Genomic DNA, 11333 nt, shown 5'->3' with positions numbered 1-11333 from the left:
GGACGTCTGTTTGTTGTCTGACATCTGTTTGTTGTACGTCTGTCTGTTGGACGTCTGTTTGTTGTACGTCTGTTTGTTGTTGGACGTCTGTTTGTTGTACGTCTGTTTGTTGTTGGACTTCTGTTTGTTGTTGTACGTCTGCTCTTTGTTGGACGTCTGTTTGTTGTTGTACGTCTGTTTGTTGTTGGACGTCTGTTTGTTGTTGGACGTCTGTTTGTTGTTGTACGTCTGCTTGTTGTTGGACGTCTGTTTGTTGTTGTACGTCTGTTTGTTGTTGGACGTCTGTTTGTTGTTGTACGTCTGCTTGTTGTTGGACGTCTGTGTGTTGGACGTCTGTTTGTTGTTGGACGTCTGTTTGTTGTTGTACGTCTGCTTGTTGTTGGACGTCTGTTTGTTGTTGTACGTCTGTTTGTTGTTGTACGTCTGCTTGTTGTTGGACGTCTGTTTGTTGTTGTACGTCTGTGTGTTGGACGTCTGTTTGTTGTACGTCTGTTTGTTGTTGTACGTCTGCTTGTTGTTGGACGTCTGTTTGTTGTTGTACGTCTGTGTGTTGGACGTCTGTGTGTTGGACGTCTGTTTGTTGTTGGACGTCTGTTTGTTGTTGGATGTCTGTTTGTTGTTGTACGTCTGTTTGTTGTTGGATGTCTGTTTGTTGTTGTACGTCTGCTTGTTGTTGGACGTCTGTTTGTTGTTGTACGTCTGCTTGTTGTTGGACGTCTGTTTGTTGTTGGACGTCTGCTTGTTGTTGGACATCTGTTTGTTTTTGGACGTCTGTTTGTTGTTGTACGTCTGTTTGTTGTTGGACGTCTGTTTGTTTTACATCTGTTTGTTTGTTCACAAAGTATGATCATGATAAGGTTGTTGTTTATAGGATTGCATTATTAATGAATTAGACTATCGTGAACTTTCACTGCTGTTCTGCCGAGCTCATGCTGCTGTCTCTGTTTAGCTAGCAAGCTCGCTCCAATTTGGCTAGCAGTGAGTGCAAGCCTAGCACAACTAATGGGATCATATCTGATCATTTGAGGAGCACTTTTGCTGAAAATATAAGTTTGCGTGTGCAACTCCTGAGGATACGCGTAACAACTGTTAGAAAACCATGAAATGCCACTCGTACGTGGAAACAAGCAGCATGGAATACATGATGTATACGAGGTGGACAGAGAGCATGCAGGGACCCAGCATCAGAGCTCTCTGAAACACATGGGTGCGGACGTAGAGAGGACTCCCCCGCTCCCTCCCCCTCAGGCCTCTCCTGATGAAAGTGAGGAGCAGATGAGGAGGGCTGCAGGAGAGGAGGAGAAACACTGAGTGACCAAAAGAAATAAAAGGAGTCTGACTGAGAAGACGGAGGCTGTGACAGTGATTGATGTGTGAGCGCTCGCCCTGATTCGCTGATTAAACCCATCAATCTATATGCAGAAGAGGTGTCCGATGCAAATAGGCCCAATCAGGCGGGACAAAACGGTTTTGTCAGGAAGTTATGGAAATAAGTAAAGGTAGGGCGGCGAGCAGGCGGCGATCTGACGCCGTGATGCTACAAATTAGGAGATTACACGCTCACCGCTCACTCCGCTCGCTGCTGCTGCAACGCTCAGATTGTTCTGCCATTCTTCTTTTCTCACTGAGTGGTCAAAGCCCGAAGACGGCGATCGCTACGATACACGGTACAGCCGCCCGGACTGCTACAGCTGCAGCAGTACTGAGAGAGAGGAGGGACATTGAACCTTTGAAAAGGGGCCTGCTGCAGTCTGAGAGCAGCAGCGTGTTTGTGAGGTCCGAGAGCAGCCGGGCCTTCAGCTCGTCTGTTTGTAAAAAGCGTTTCTGTCGGAGCCGACAGAAACTGAATCAGCTGTGAAGACGTCGACGCGTGAATCCTTCTTCTTCTTCTTCTGCTGTTTCCTGGACAGCAGCCTGACCCACTCAATATGTCACTCCTCCAATAACAGCATCCCTCTGAGGACGCTGTGTGTGTGTGTGTGTGTGTGTGTGTAATGGCCTCCCTCCCTCTCTCTCTCCCTCTCGCTCGCCCTACAGCCACTTGCGATGCGAATCACTTTAATTAAGTAACAAACTCTGTTGGCATAGTAACAGCCCTGCTCATCTATCATGGGAAAAAGTCTGTTAGACACACCGATTGCCTGGCAACAGCCAATGGTGGCGTGAGATGCGATGGTGACAAATTACACAGGATGCAGATGTGTGTGACGGTGGGCAACCACTTTGTGTGTGTGTGGTTGTTCACAAGCCAATCAAGGACACACAAACACACACTTCTTCTTTGCTAATTTAGTCAACACTGATGAACGACAAAAACTCAGACCGTCCGTCCGGCCGACGTCAGAGAGCTGGCGTCACGAGCTGCTGGAAAAAAAGATGAAAGAATTTTCTGTTTGTAAAATATAAAAAATGTAACTTTAAAAACAACATGTGATTTCTCTTCTTAAAGTCGACTGCTGGATCTTTTCTACTTGGTTAAACAGAACCAGCTAATCAGAAACCAAACATCATGTCATGTGTTCACCTCCTGTCCTCTCTCACAGCTGGTTAACCTCCCTCCTCCTCCTGAGCTGTGTCTGATGAACTCTCCTGCTGCTTCCAGCTCCTTCAGGCTGACCAGTGCCCAGTGTGATGAGCTGTTAGCTCGGATCAGTACCAGGATTTCTCTGATGGACACCAACTACCGGCGTTCTGTTTCAGCTGTGGAGCGCCTGTCCATCTGTCTCCGCTGAGCGGCAGTTTCACTGTATCTAGCAAGTCACACGTGGGCTGAGATCTGTCTCACTACAGCGCTATGAAGCCACAACAAACAGATGTTACTGAGACTTAATGACAATAAACAGGCTGAGAGGATGCTGAGAGAACTACATCAGGAGGCAGGGTTGTAGAGAGGCTGAGTTCATGCTCTGTCAGGTCTGTCTGAAAGACGACAAGAACACTACTTTAAAATGACTGTTTTTTGAATGGGGTTTGGTTTGAAGATTTTAGATGAAACATCAGGAGAATCTAAAAGACTTTCATGACACAACGTCCCGTGAATATACGCCAGAATTAAAAAATCTATTCATCTAACATCTATTCTGTCTTTAACTTGTTATACAATCCTGTAATGTGAAAATTTGCTTCACTTTTGTTCTGAAGTCTTTTTTACTAAACGTCCATAAATCCAAATGTGAATCATAAACCTAAATCTACAAACTAAAACAGTGTCCTCTTCTTTCCGGTGAGCGACGGAGCATTAGAGGCGTCAGAGGCTCGAGTGCACTCGGTGACTGTGTGTTGTTTTCCTGCAGAGACCTCGCAGACGGCAGCAGATGTAAAAGCTTTCATGAACTGGCTATAGGTTGACTCCCTGCTGTGCTGCAGCAATCAGAGAGAGAAAAGCAGCAACACTGACATTTATTCATATGAAAATGTCACTGATTATTACTTTAAAAGTTGTTGTAAAAGCCAAACGTGTGTGTGTGTGTGTGTGTGTGTGTGTGTGTTCAGACAGCAGCCTTCAATCACTCAGGGTTTCTTTATAACACGTCTCTGTGTTTTAGAGAGTTGAAGGTTTAAGTTGAAGTTCTTTATTTGTCACAATAATTACAGAGACGCAGACGTTCGAATACAGGCTCCTCCTGAAACGCTCAAACTGAACGTACAAAAGAAAATCACAGACAGGATGAGAAAGAGAGAAACTGGGACACAAAAAGAGACGATTTCTAAACACGTGAAAAACTGTACAAATATTAGATATTGTCTTGTGCTGGAACATTTATTATGAAGCTCTTTGGTTGGTGTTTTAAATGATTAATTATTGTAAAAATTAAAGACCACACACACACACACACACACACACACACACACACACACACACACACACACACACAGTCCTTGGCGTATCATGGTCTGCGCCTGTCTCAGAGTGTGCGGGGGGTTTCCATGTCGGCTGTGGTGCAGGCCTTTGCTGTCTCTCTCCACTGCACGGCCCCATCATAAACCCCCCCACCCTCACGCCTGGCGCTCTCTCCGGACGATGTGCTCACATGATGAAACTTATTCATCACATTTGAATTATTCTAATCAGTTAGCTGTCAGGCTAACTGCTGCGGCCGTCAGCGCGCCGCCATCGTCAAGCACCGTTTGGCTGCAGCTCCAGAAATTTATACTTTCCATAAGAACTCGTAAAACCTTCAAAGCATGACTGAGCGGGAGAGTCACCCCGCCCAGACGACACCCCCGCCCCAACAAGAGAGTGAGGAGGACAGACAACAAAGTCACTGTCAGACAAATAGACAGAATAATGTTCAGAAAAACAGATGCAAACACACTGAGGAGCATCGCCATCGTTTGTTCTCCTCAGCTCACAGATAAAGACGCTCACAGACCTCAGTCACAGGGTACCACCTGACACCGGGCTGTTCCTCACACGCTGAAACAGCCTGAGCTACCTCCTGCATTAACACAGAGAACAGAACACCATGAACATCATGAACACTGTAACCACCCCGAGGAGATGGAGACCAAAGGTTCAGCAGGACAGACAGAAATACAGGCTCCTCTGTCAGTTCAGTGAGTCTGTCATCATCACAACAAGCTCTTCTGTCAGACATGAACTTCATCTCATGTGCAGAGACTCTCACGTTTCATCGTCTCATGGATCAGAACCTGACGGCCATCTGAGCGTCTGACAGGCCTTTAGAAGCAGCTGCTCCTCTGACTGTCCGGTGACCAAAGACAGTATGGAGAGTTAACAGACTGAAACTTTGATGAGAAGTTTTCATTTAAAGTTTCGTTGAAACGTAATGACATGTTTACATGTTTCTCGTACTGATCGTCACCAACAATGCTTTTGTAGATATCCTTGGATCAATTTAGAGTTTGTGATTTACTGGAGACTTGTTTCCTTCACTCTTAACACGTTTGCATCTGTTGAAATGCTCCCTTGTTTATGTCCTCCCCCCTTGATGCACAGGATCTTTGAGCTAGCTGTAGTTATTGCCCACGTTTGTGTTTGAACTTCACTACCTGTGTTATTGCCATAAACACCAATCAATAATCAAAAAGTCCGTCCCTAGCTTCCTGTTTTTAAAGGAAACACCTACTAAAGTGGCGTGCTGCGAAATGTTTCATGGGACACTTGAGGTCAAAGAAACAGTCTGGATCAGATTTTAGAGTTACGCCTGACAGGACCAGGACAGATGGAGATACATATTCTACTGTGAAGTCTTTAGCAGCCATTCTCTGTAAGACCTGACTCCTGGGGCATTTACAGATGTTAGTCGTGAGGGTAAATGTTGCTTCCTGACGGTCAAAGGCTTCCACACCTGAGCAGGTTGGTTAGTTCGCTCTCAGCTCGTCCTCAGCTTCTGTCTGAGCTTTAACAGGAGAAGAAACGGGTCCTCTCATGTTCACCCTCTGAATCATTAAAGACTGATGCGCTCAGGTTCATAGTGTGATCTAAATGAACATGTTCAGGACACAGTCGTCCTCTGAAGGCGTCACCGTGTAAAGAGATGGAGAGTGACCTCCCCCCCATCAGACTGAAGAGCAGCTCTGTCTCATTACATCACATGAAAGCTTTACAGTCACGTCTAAAATAAAACATCAGGACGAGTCAGAGAGGACAGATCTGCTTTCATGTAAAGGATGTAACCTCCCACCCCGCTCCTCCCCCTCCTCCCCCAAAGGTGAAATAAGACTGTCACTGTGATGCGTCCGCTCACTCTTGATGAGCTCGGGAATAAATATGCAAAAAAGGGGGCTTCTTGGCGGCGAAAGAAGGGAGGAAAAAAGAGGCAATCAAGGATAGCCGCGCTCCCCGGCTGGACTATAAATCTCTGTCTGTTTCAATCGCCGGCGTGGCCGAAACGGTGTAAAACTCGAGCGGGGATGTCATCAATTTCTGTTAGCTCCTCTGTCCCTCTGTGCGGCGGGCGGCGGGCAGCAGTGATGGATTGATTTTGTCACTTGTGCTCAGTTCACAGTATGTTAACATGGAAGGGCAGAGCTGGGTTATGGAGAGAGGGTTATTAGAGGCTCTGCTGCCACCGGACTCCTCTCTCTCTGTTCATGTGGAGGTCTCTCGCTCTCTCTCCCATCCCTGTCACTCTGCCTTACACTCAATATACTCACCCCCCCATTCATCACACATCACCCCCTCCACATCTGCATCCACTTTATCTCTGCATACCTGCACCTCCACCCTCTTATCTCTGCCTGTCTCCACCTACTGTCTCCACCCCTGACCCACATGTGTCAACCAACTCATATCATATCTGTTCACCTACTTTTACATATCTACACCTCTGTTACAGACAAGTCCTACCTCCTCCATCACCTACATCTTTCTAATCGTACCTGCTGTTATCCTCCCCTTTCTTTGTCTCCATCTAACAACAGCTACACCCTGTGAGCGGCGGAGCCACTAAATGCTCCAAAGCTCTGACTGTAACGTTTTCTTAAACTCTGTGTGCTTGATTGACAGCTGTCTCAACCTCAGTCAGCCCTGCTGCTGAAACGTCCAACCACAGCTGCATCCCTCAGGTTTTTAAGTCTCAAACAGAATCTTCTTCTACCACCTAACTCCTCCCTCCTGTCTCCGTCCTCCGTGTGTCTGCATCAGACACCTAAGCCCACGACCAGGAGCTGGTCCTCTGGGAGCTGAAGGAGAAATCCAGCCTTCTGTAGGAGACAAAAGGAAAACAAGCTTTCATGATGAACGAAGCTCAAACTGAACCTTAAAGGATCTTAAGGTGGCACCATTACATCTGTATCAGGGATTGGTCAACACAACGGAAATAACAGTGCACATTCTTGATGTGTACACCTCGGGATCATTTCCACTCAAGTGCCATAATTACTGGGACGCTCGAGGACACAATTAAATCTCTAATGTCACAAGCTGCCCTTGAGTGGTCGCTGAGGGGAAGTCTATCTGTGAGGACGCTTCTCTTTAGAGTCAATGTTCGATTAGAGACGTACTAGACTTCATCCTCGACACCACTCCAAATACAGTCTAACAAAACAACCAAGCCAAACGAAGACGCAAAGTCAAGTCACGATGTCCAATGCAGACAAAAAGAAACAGTCTTACATGTCAATGATACAATGACTCCAACAGAATACGGTTAAAGTCACACAACTACAGGCCCTGGTGAGGTCAGAGAACAGGTTGCAGTCATAGTTGTTCCTGTTCCTGTGTGAAAGTCAGGAGGGAAACTTGACCACAATAGTACAGATATCGGGGTCCCTCAGGGTTCTGTTCTGGGTCCCCTCCTCTTTGCTCTTTACACCAGGTAATGTGGCTCTCTGAAGCTGTTTTCACACATGAAGTCTGAAGGTAGAGAGTTCAGCAGGAGAACTACTCTTTCATTACACAGGCCAACAGAAGAGCTACTGATTAGGGAATAAGCATGTATACATAACAAGTGGACAAAGCCACTGTGACATCACCAACTGGTCTACCAATTTGAAGCCTCGACTTTAGCTGTCGCCATCTTGTTTTTTTGAAGCCGGAGCTGCTGTGTGTCAGGCTGTTTGTTTGTCAGGGTGCTATCGCTGGAAGGTGTGGCCTGTCTGTCTCCATGTGAAGGCTGGCCTTCAGGGGTCAAAGTGCACTGCTGTAAAGGAAACACAGAAAGCTTTGAAGCATTCTTACTTTCATATTGTTTCCTGGTGTTTGTGTCTGACCTGACAGCGTGCCAAAGGACTGAACATATCACCACATCACTCATGGTGGCAGAGTGCATTGTGGGAGACGGTGGTAGAAATGTCAGTATTAGGGCAGGGGGGTAGTAAGTCAGGCAGATGCTGTAGCAGCAGCAGCAGTAGTATATTTCACTGATACTGATCTCATGCTCTCTGACAGTAATGGTACTTATGGTAATGTCCTCTGTGAACCAGACGTGGCCCCACGCAGCACACAGCTCCCCGACACCGCTCTGATTTAACACCACACACAGAACGGCCTGCTGCTGCTTATTGAGATTTTAAATTTCTACAGCAGTGTCAGTGATACGGACTCATCCGTCCATGAAGGGACATTTATGTTACAAACACTCGTGTTTTAAGATGTTTTAAAGTCAGAGTGAAATGTTCTCTTGGTTTGAAACACCTGCATTTTCACCACGACAACAGACAACAGGACATAAAGAGTAAATAACCTTTATATGAGAAACGTTGTCAGTCGTATCATTTCACCACAGTTTTCATACAACTGAATGTTTTCAGAACATTAAAACATATTAAACCATTTTACTTCACAGGTTAAAGACTCTTTCAATCAAACAGCGGTGAACCTGCACTGACGGAGCAGAGCCGCTGTCGCTTCCATTTAGAGTCCTGTTGGTGTTCCTGAGGTGAACTTCCAACTCTTCTTTAAGCTCTGGTTTGGTCTCCACCATTATACCTAGCTTATTAGATACGGATGCAAACTTTGTGCGTCTGCTGGAGCTGGAAACGCTGCTGTTTGTTTTTCAGGTTGTTAGCTTGTTGCCCAGAAAAGTAAAACAGAAGCTGAAAGATGCTAAAAGGCTCCGTGGAGCTGAGAGGGACGGCCCTGAGGGCAGCCTACAGCAGACCAGCAGCCTACATCTGCCTACAAAGTTATCTATCCAATGTGGGCGGGACTAAGGATTAGCCAATCAGCACCATGGGTGGAGCGGTAATAACACTTTCTTTTACTTACAGTTAATGTACTTGCTGCAGATCTCAGTCTGCTTCCTGTGACTACACAACAAAGGAACACCCCCCACCCCCCCCGTGAAACAATGACATTTTAAAGGACTGACTGGGAGGACAGAAAAAGAGTGAATTTTTAATTCTGCTTTCTTCAGAGAACCTTCCTGAGTCTGTAACCCCACAGCATCCATCTCTCCTCATCAGCCAAACACAGGCGGACGCCTCCCCCTCTCCCCCTCTCCCCCTCTCCCCCTTTCCTCCCTCTGTTTTTGAATATGTGTTTTCTGTTTATTATGAGCTGACTCGGTGCTTCATCATCCTGTGAAAATTCATATCTGCTGAACATAAGTGGGAGAAACAGCGGGGAATCAATCTTTTGTGCTCGGGCAGATAAACACAAGACACAATCAGAGAGAGAGGAAGATGGAGGGAGGAGAGGGGAGCAGAGGGGAGGAAGAGTAGGAGAGGAGGAGGAGGAGGAGAGGCCTCACCCCCTCGTCCCGGCTGTGATGGATAGCCGGGGTTCGCGCGTCGGGACAGTTTTATGTAAATGAGGAGGAATCCTGCTCGGCCTTGATGATTATGTGGAGATGTGAGTGATGTTCGTGACTCCCCAGGCGCTCCCACAGAGCCTTGTTATTCCTCTTCCTTCAAACCCCCCCTCCCCCCGGGGCGATTCACTGTGACCCCCTGGACGTCCCCCCCTCTCCCCCTCCTGCTGCCACCCTTACCCATCCTCTCTCCCCCTGGGGACCACGCTTCCTCCAAAAACACGAGAAAGAAATCAGAAAAACAGCTCAGAGTGAGACATCTGTTTCATTTACTTAACAAATAGTCTGTCAGGGAATCTGCCCTCGGAGCCTCCAACAGCAGCCAGGAGGTGGACGGGAGGACGGACGCTGAGTGAAGGAGAAACAGGAGGAGGAGGAGGGCGTCTCTCCTCCTCCTCCTCCTCCTCCCTGAGGTGTGTGAACATGTGACAGAGCTGTAAACTCTTTTACATCAATGAATGTGTGTGTGATACAACCTGTGTCAGACGCAGAGTTTTATGTTCTGTAAAGTCACCTGGTGAGCAGGAGGAGTGTTGTTTAAAGTCACACATGGTGATCTCAGGTGTGTCACCAGCAGGTGTAACGAAGCTAACCTTCATCTGGCCAACAGTGAAGACATGTGCGTACCAGCCCCTCTAAAGCTGACTGATGTGCAGCTTATATGCTGTCTGATTTATTATTTACTGTAAAAACAGGAAGTCTGATGTTGGAACATTTCTTGGTGAGACGTACTGACTCGCAGGTCCAGCACCACAGAGCCAGCTAGCTGTGTCCTCTTGCTTCCAGTGTTTATGCTAAGCTAAGCTAAAGCTCAAAAGACGTAGCACAGACATATGAGAGCTGAAACTACGAGTGAGTAAAAGTGTTTCTGCTCTCTGTCCCACTGGAGCCTCCATTCAGGCCTTGTCCAGGCTCATCCAAGGCCGGAGTTTAAAACGACTCAGAGTCACTCGATTCCTTTTCCGGCTCGACTGCTGAGGTCTCACATTAGCTTTAGCTTAATCTGTATAAACAGAAACCTGCATAGTGCAGATAACAATCCAGCTGTAGACACTTTAAACATGAGCAGCACACAGAAGGAGGTCTGTTATCGTTTATTGGTTATCCTGATACCTGCTGGCTGCACAGGAAGCCTCGGAAAGCTGTCCATCACTCCCAAAGGCCAAACCACTGACCACCACAGCCAGTGTGTTTGGAGGTTGGCTCTAGATAATTCTCCTACAGTGGAGGCAAAGGGTCTCCTTCATGGCCCGTATGAACAGGAGGAATGACAGACTCTCGTGTGCGTGTGGGCAGGGAGACGCTGAAAGATATGGAGCTAACAGGAAACAAAGCAGACAAGAACATACTGAAAGAAACAAGCAGGCTGCTGGGAAGAGAGTGTGTTGTAAGTGTGTGTTTACGTGTCATGGCTCTGAAACAATGAAGATCGGATCATTTTATGGGACAAAACCCTGACATGGCCAACAGCACTGAGTTGTGGCTCTGTGTGAGCATGAACACCAAGATGAAACAATGCCTCACAGACCTGAACCAGTCGTGCTGATGAGCTTCAGGGGCTGCAGACATGTGCATGTGTGCATGAATCCTTTGTCCTCTCGCCTCCTGCGTTACCTGTTCTGCTCCGAGTCGTCTGCAGACGAATATACAGGAAAGCTTTTTTGCATTTTTTTGGCAGTCTATCCGAGTCCTCAAAGTTTCCTTTACGATAACGAAAAACCATTAACTGCTGTCAAACAGCCGAGAAGAGAGATGATTTTTTTTATTGAAATAAGATTAAAATGATAAGTTTGACTGAGGGTTCCACCTGATAAAATATTTCAGCTCATAAGCGAGGTGTGGGCACAGGGATTAGAAGAGGAGAGGGAGAGGGGGAGGAGGGGGGAGACAGTAACACCAAGGAGAGAGAGGGAGAAATTCATAATGTATAATAAAACAAAAGGTGTCATGGGAAATAACAGTGATATTAAAATTAGAGGAAGGTGGGATCTATATGAAAAATGCAGATTTGAAAATGTAAATGATGATGAGGGAGGCGAGGACAGACGTGTGATAGTAAAGAGAGGCTGTCTGACTTTATGGAGGCTCACAGACAAATGATCACAGCTGACGGAG

This window comes from Semicossyphus pulcher, unplaced genomic scaffold, assembly GCF_022749685.1.
Source record: "Semicossyphus pulcher isolate SPU_LCO1_2020_fin unplaced genomic scaffold, fSemPul1.0.p SCAF_14, whole genome shotgun sequence".
In the NCBI taxonomy this organism is placed as follows: Eukaryota; Metazoa; Chordata; class Actinopteri; order Labriformes; family Labridae; genus Semicossyphus; species Semicossyphus pulcher.
This window is presented reverse-complemented; position numbering follows the sequence as displayed.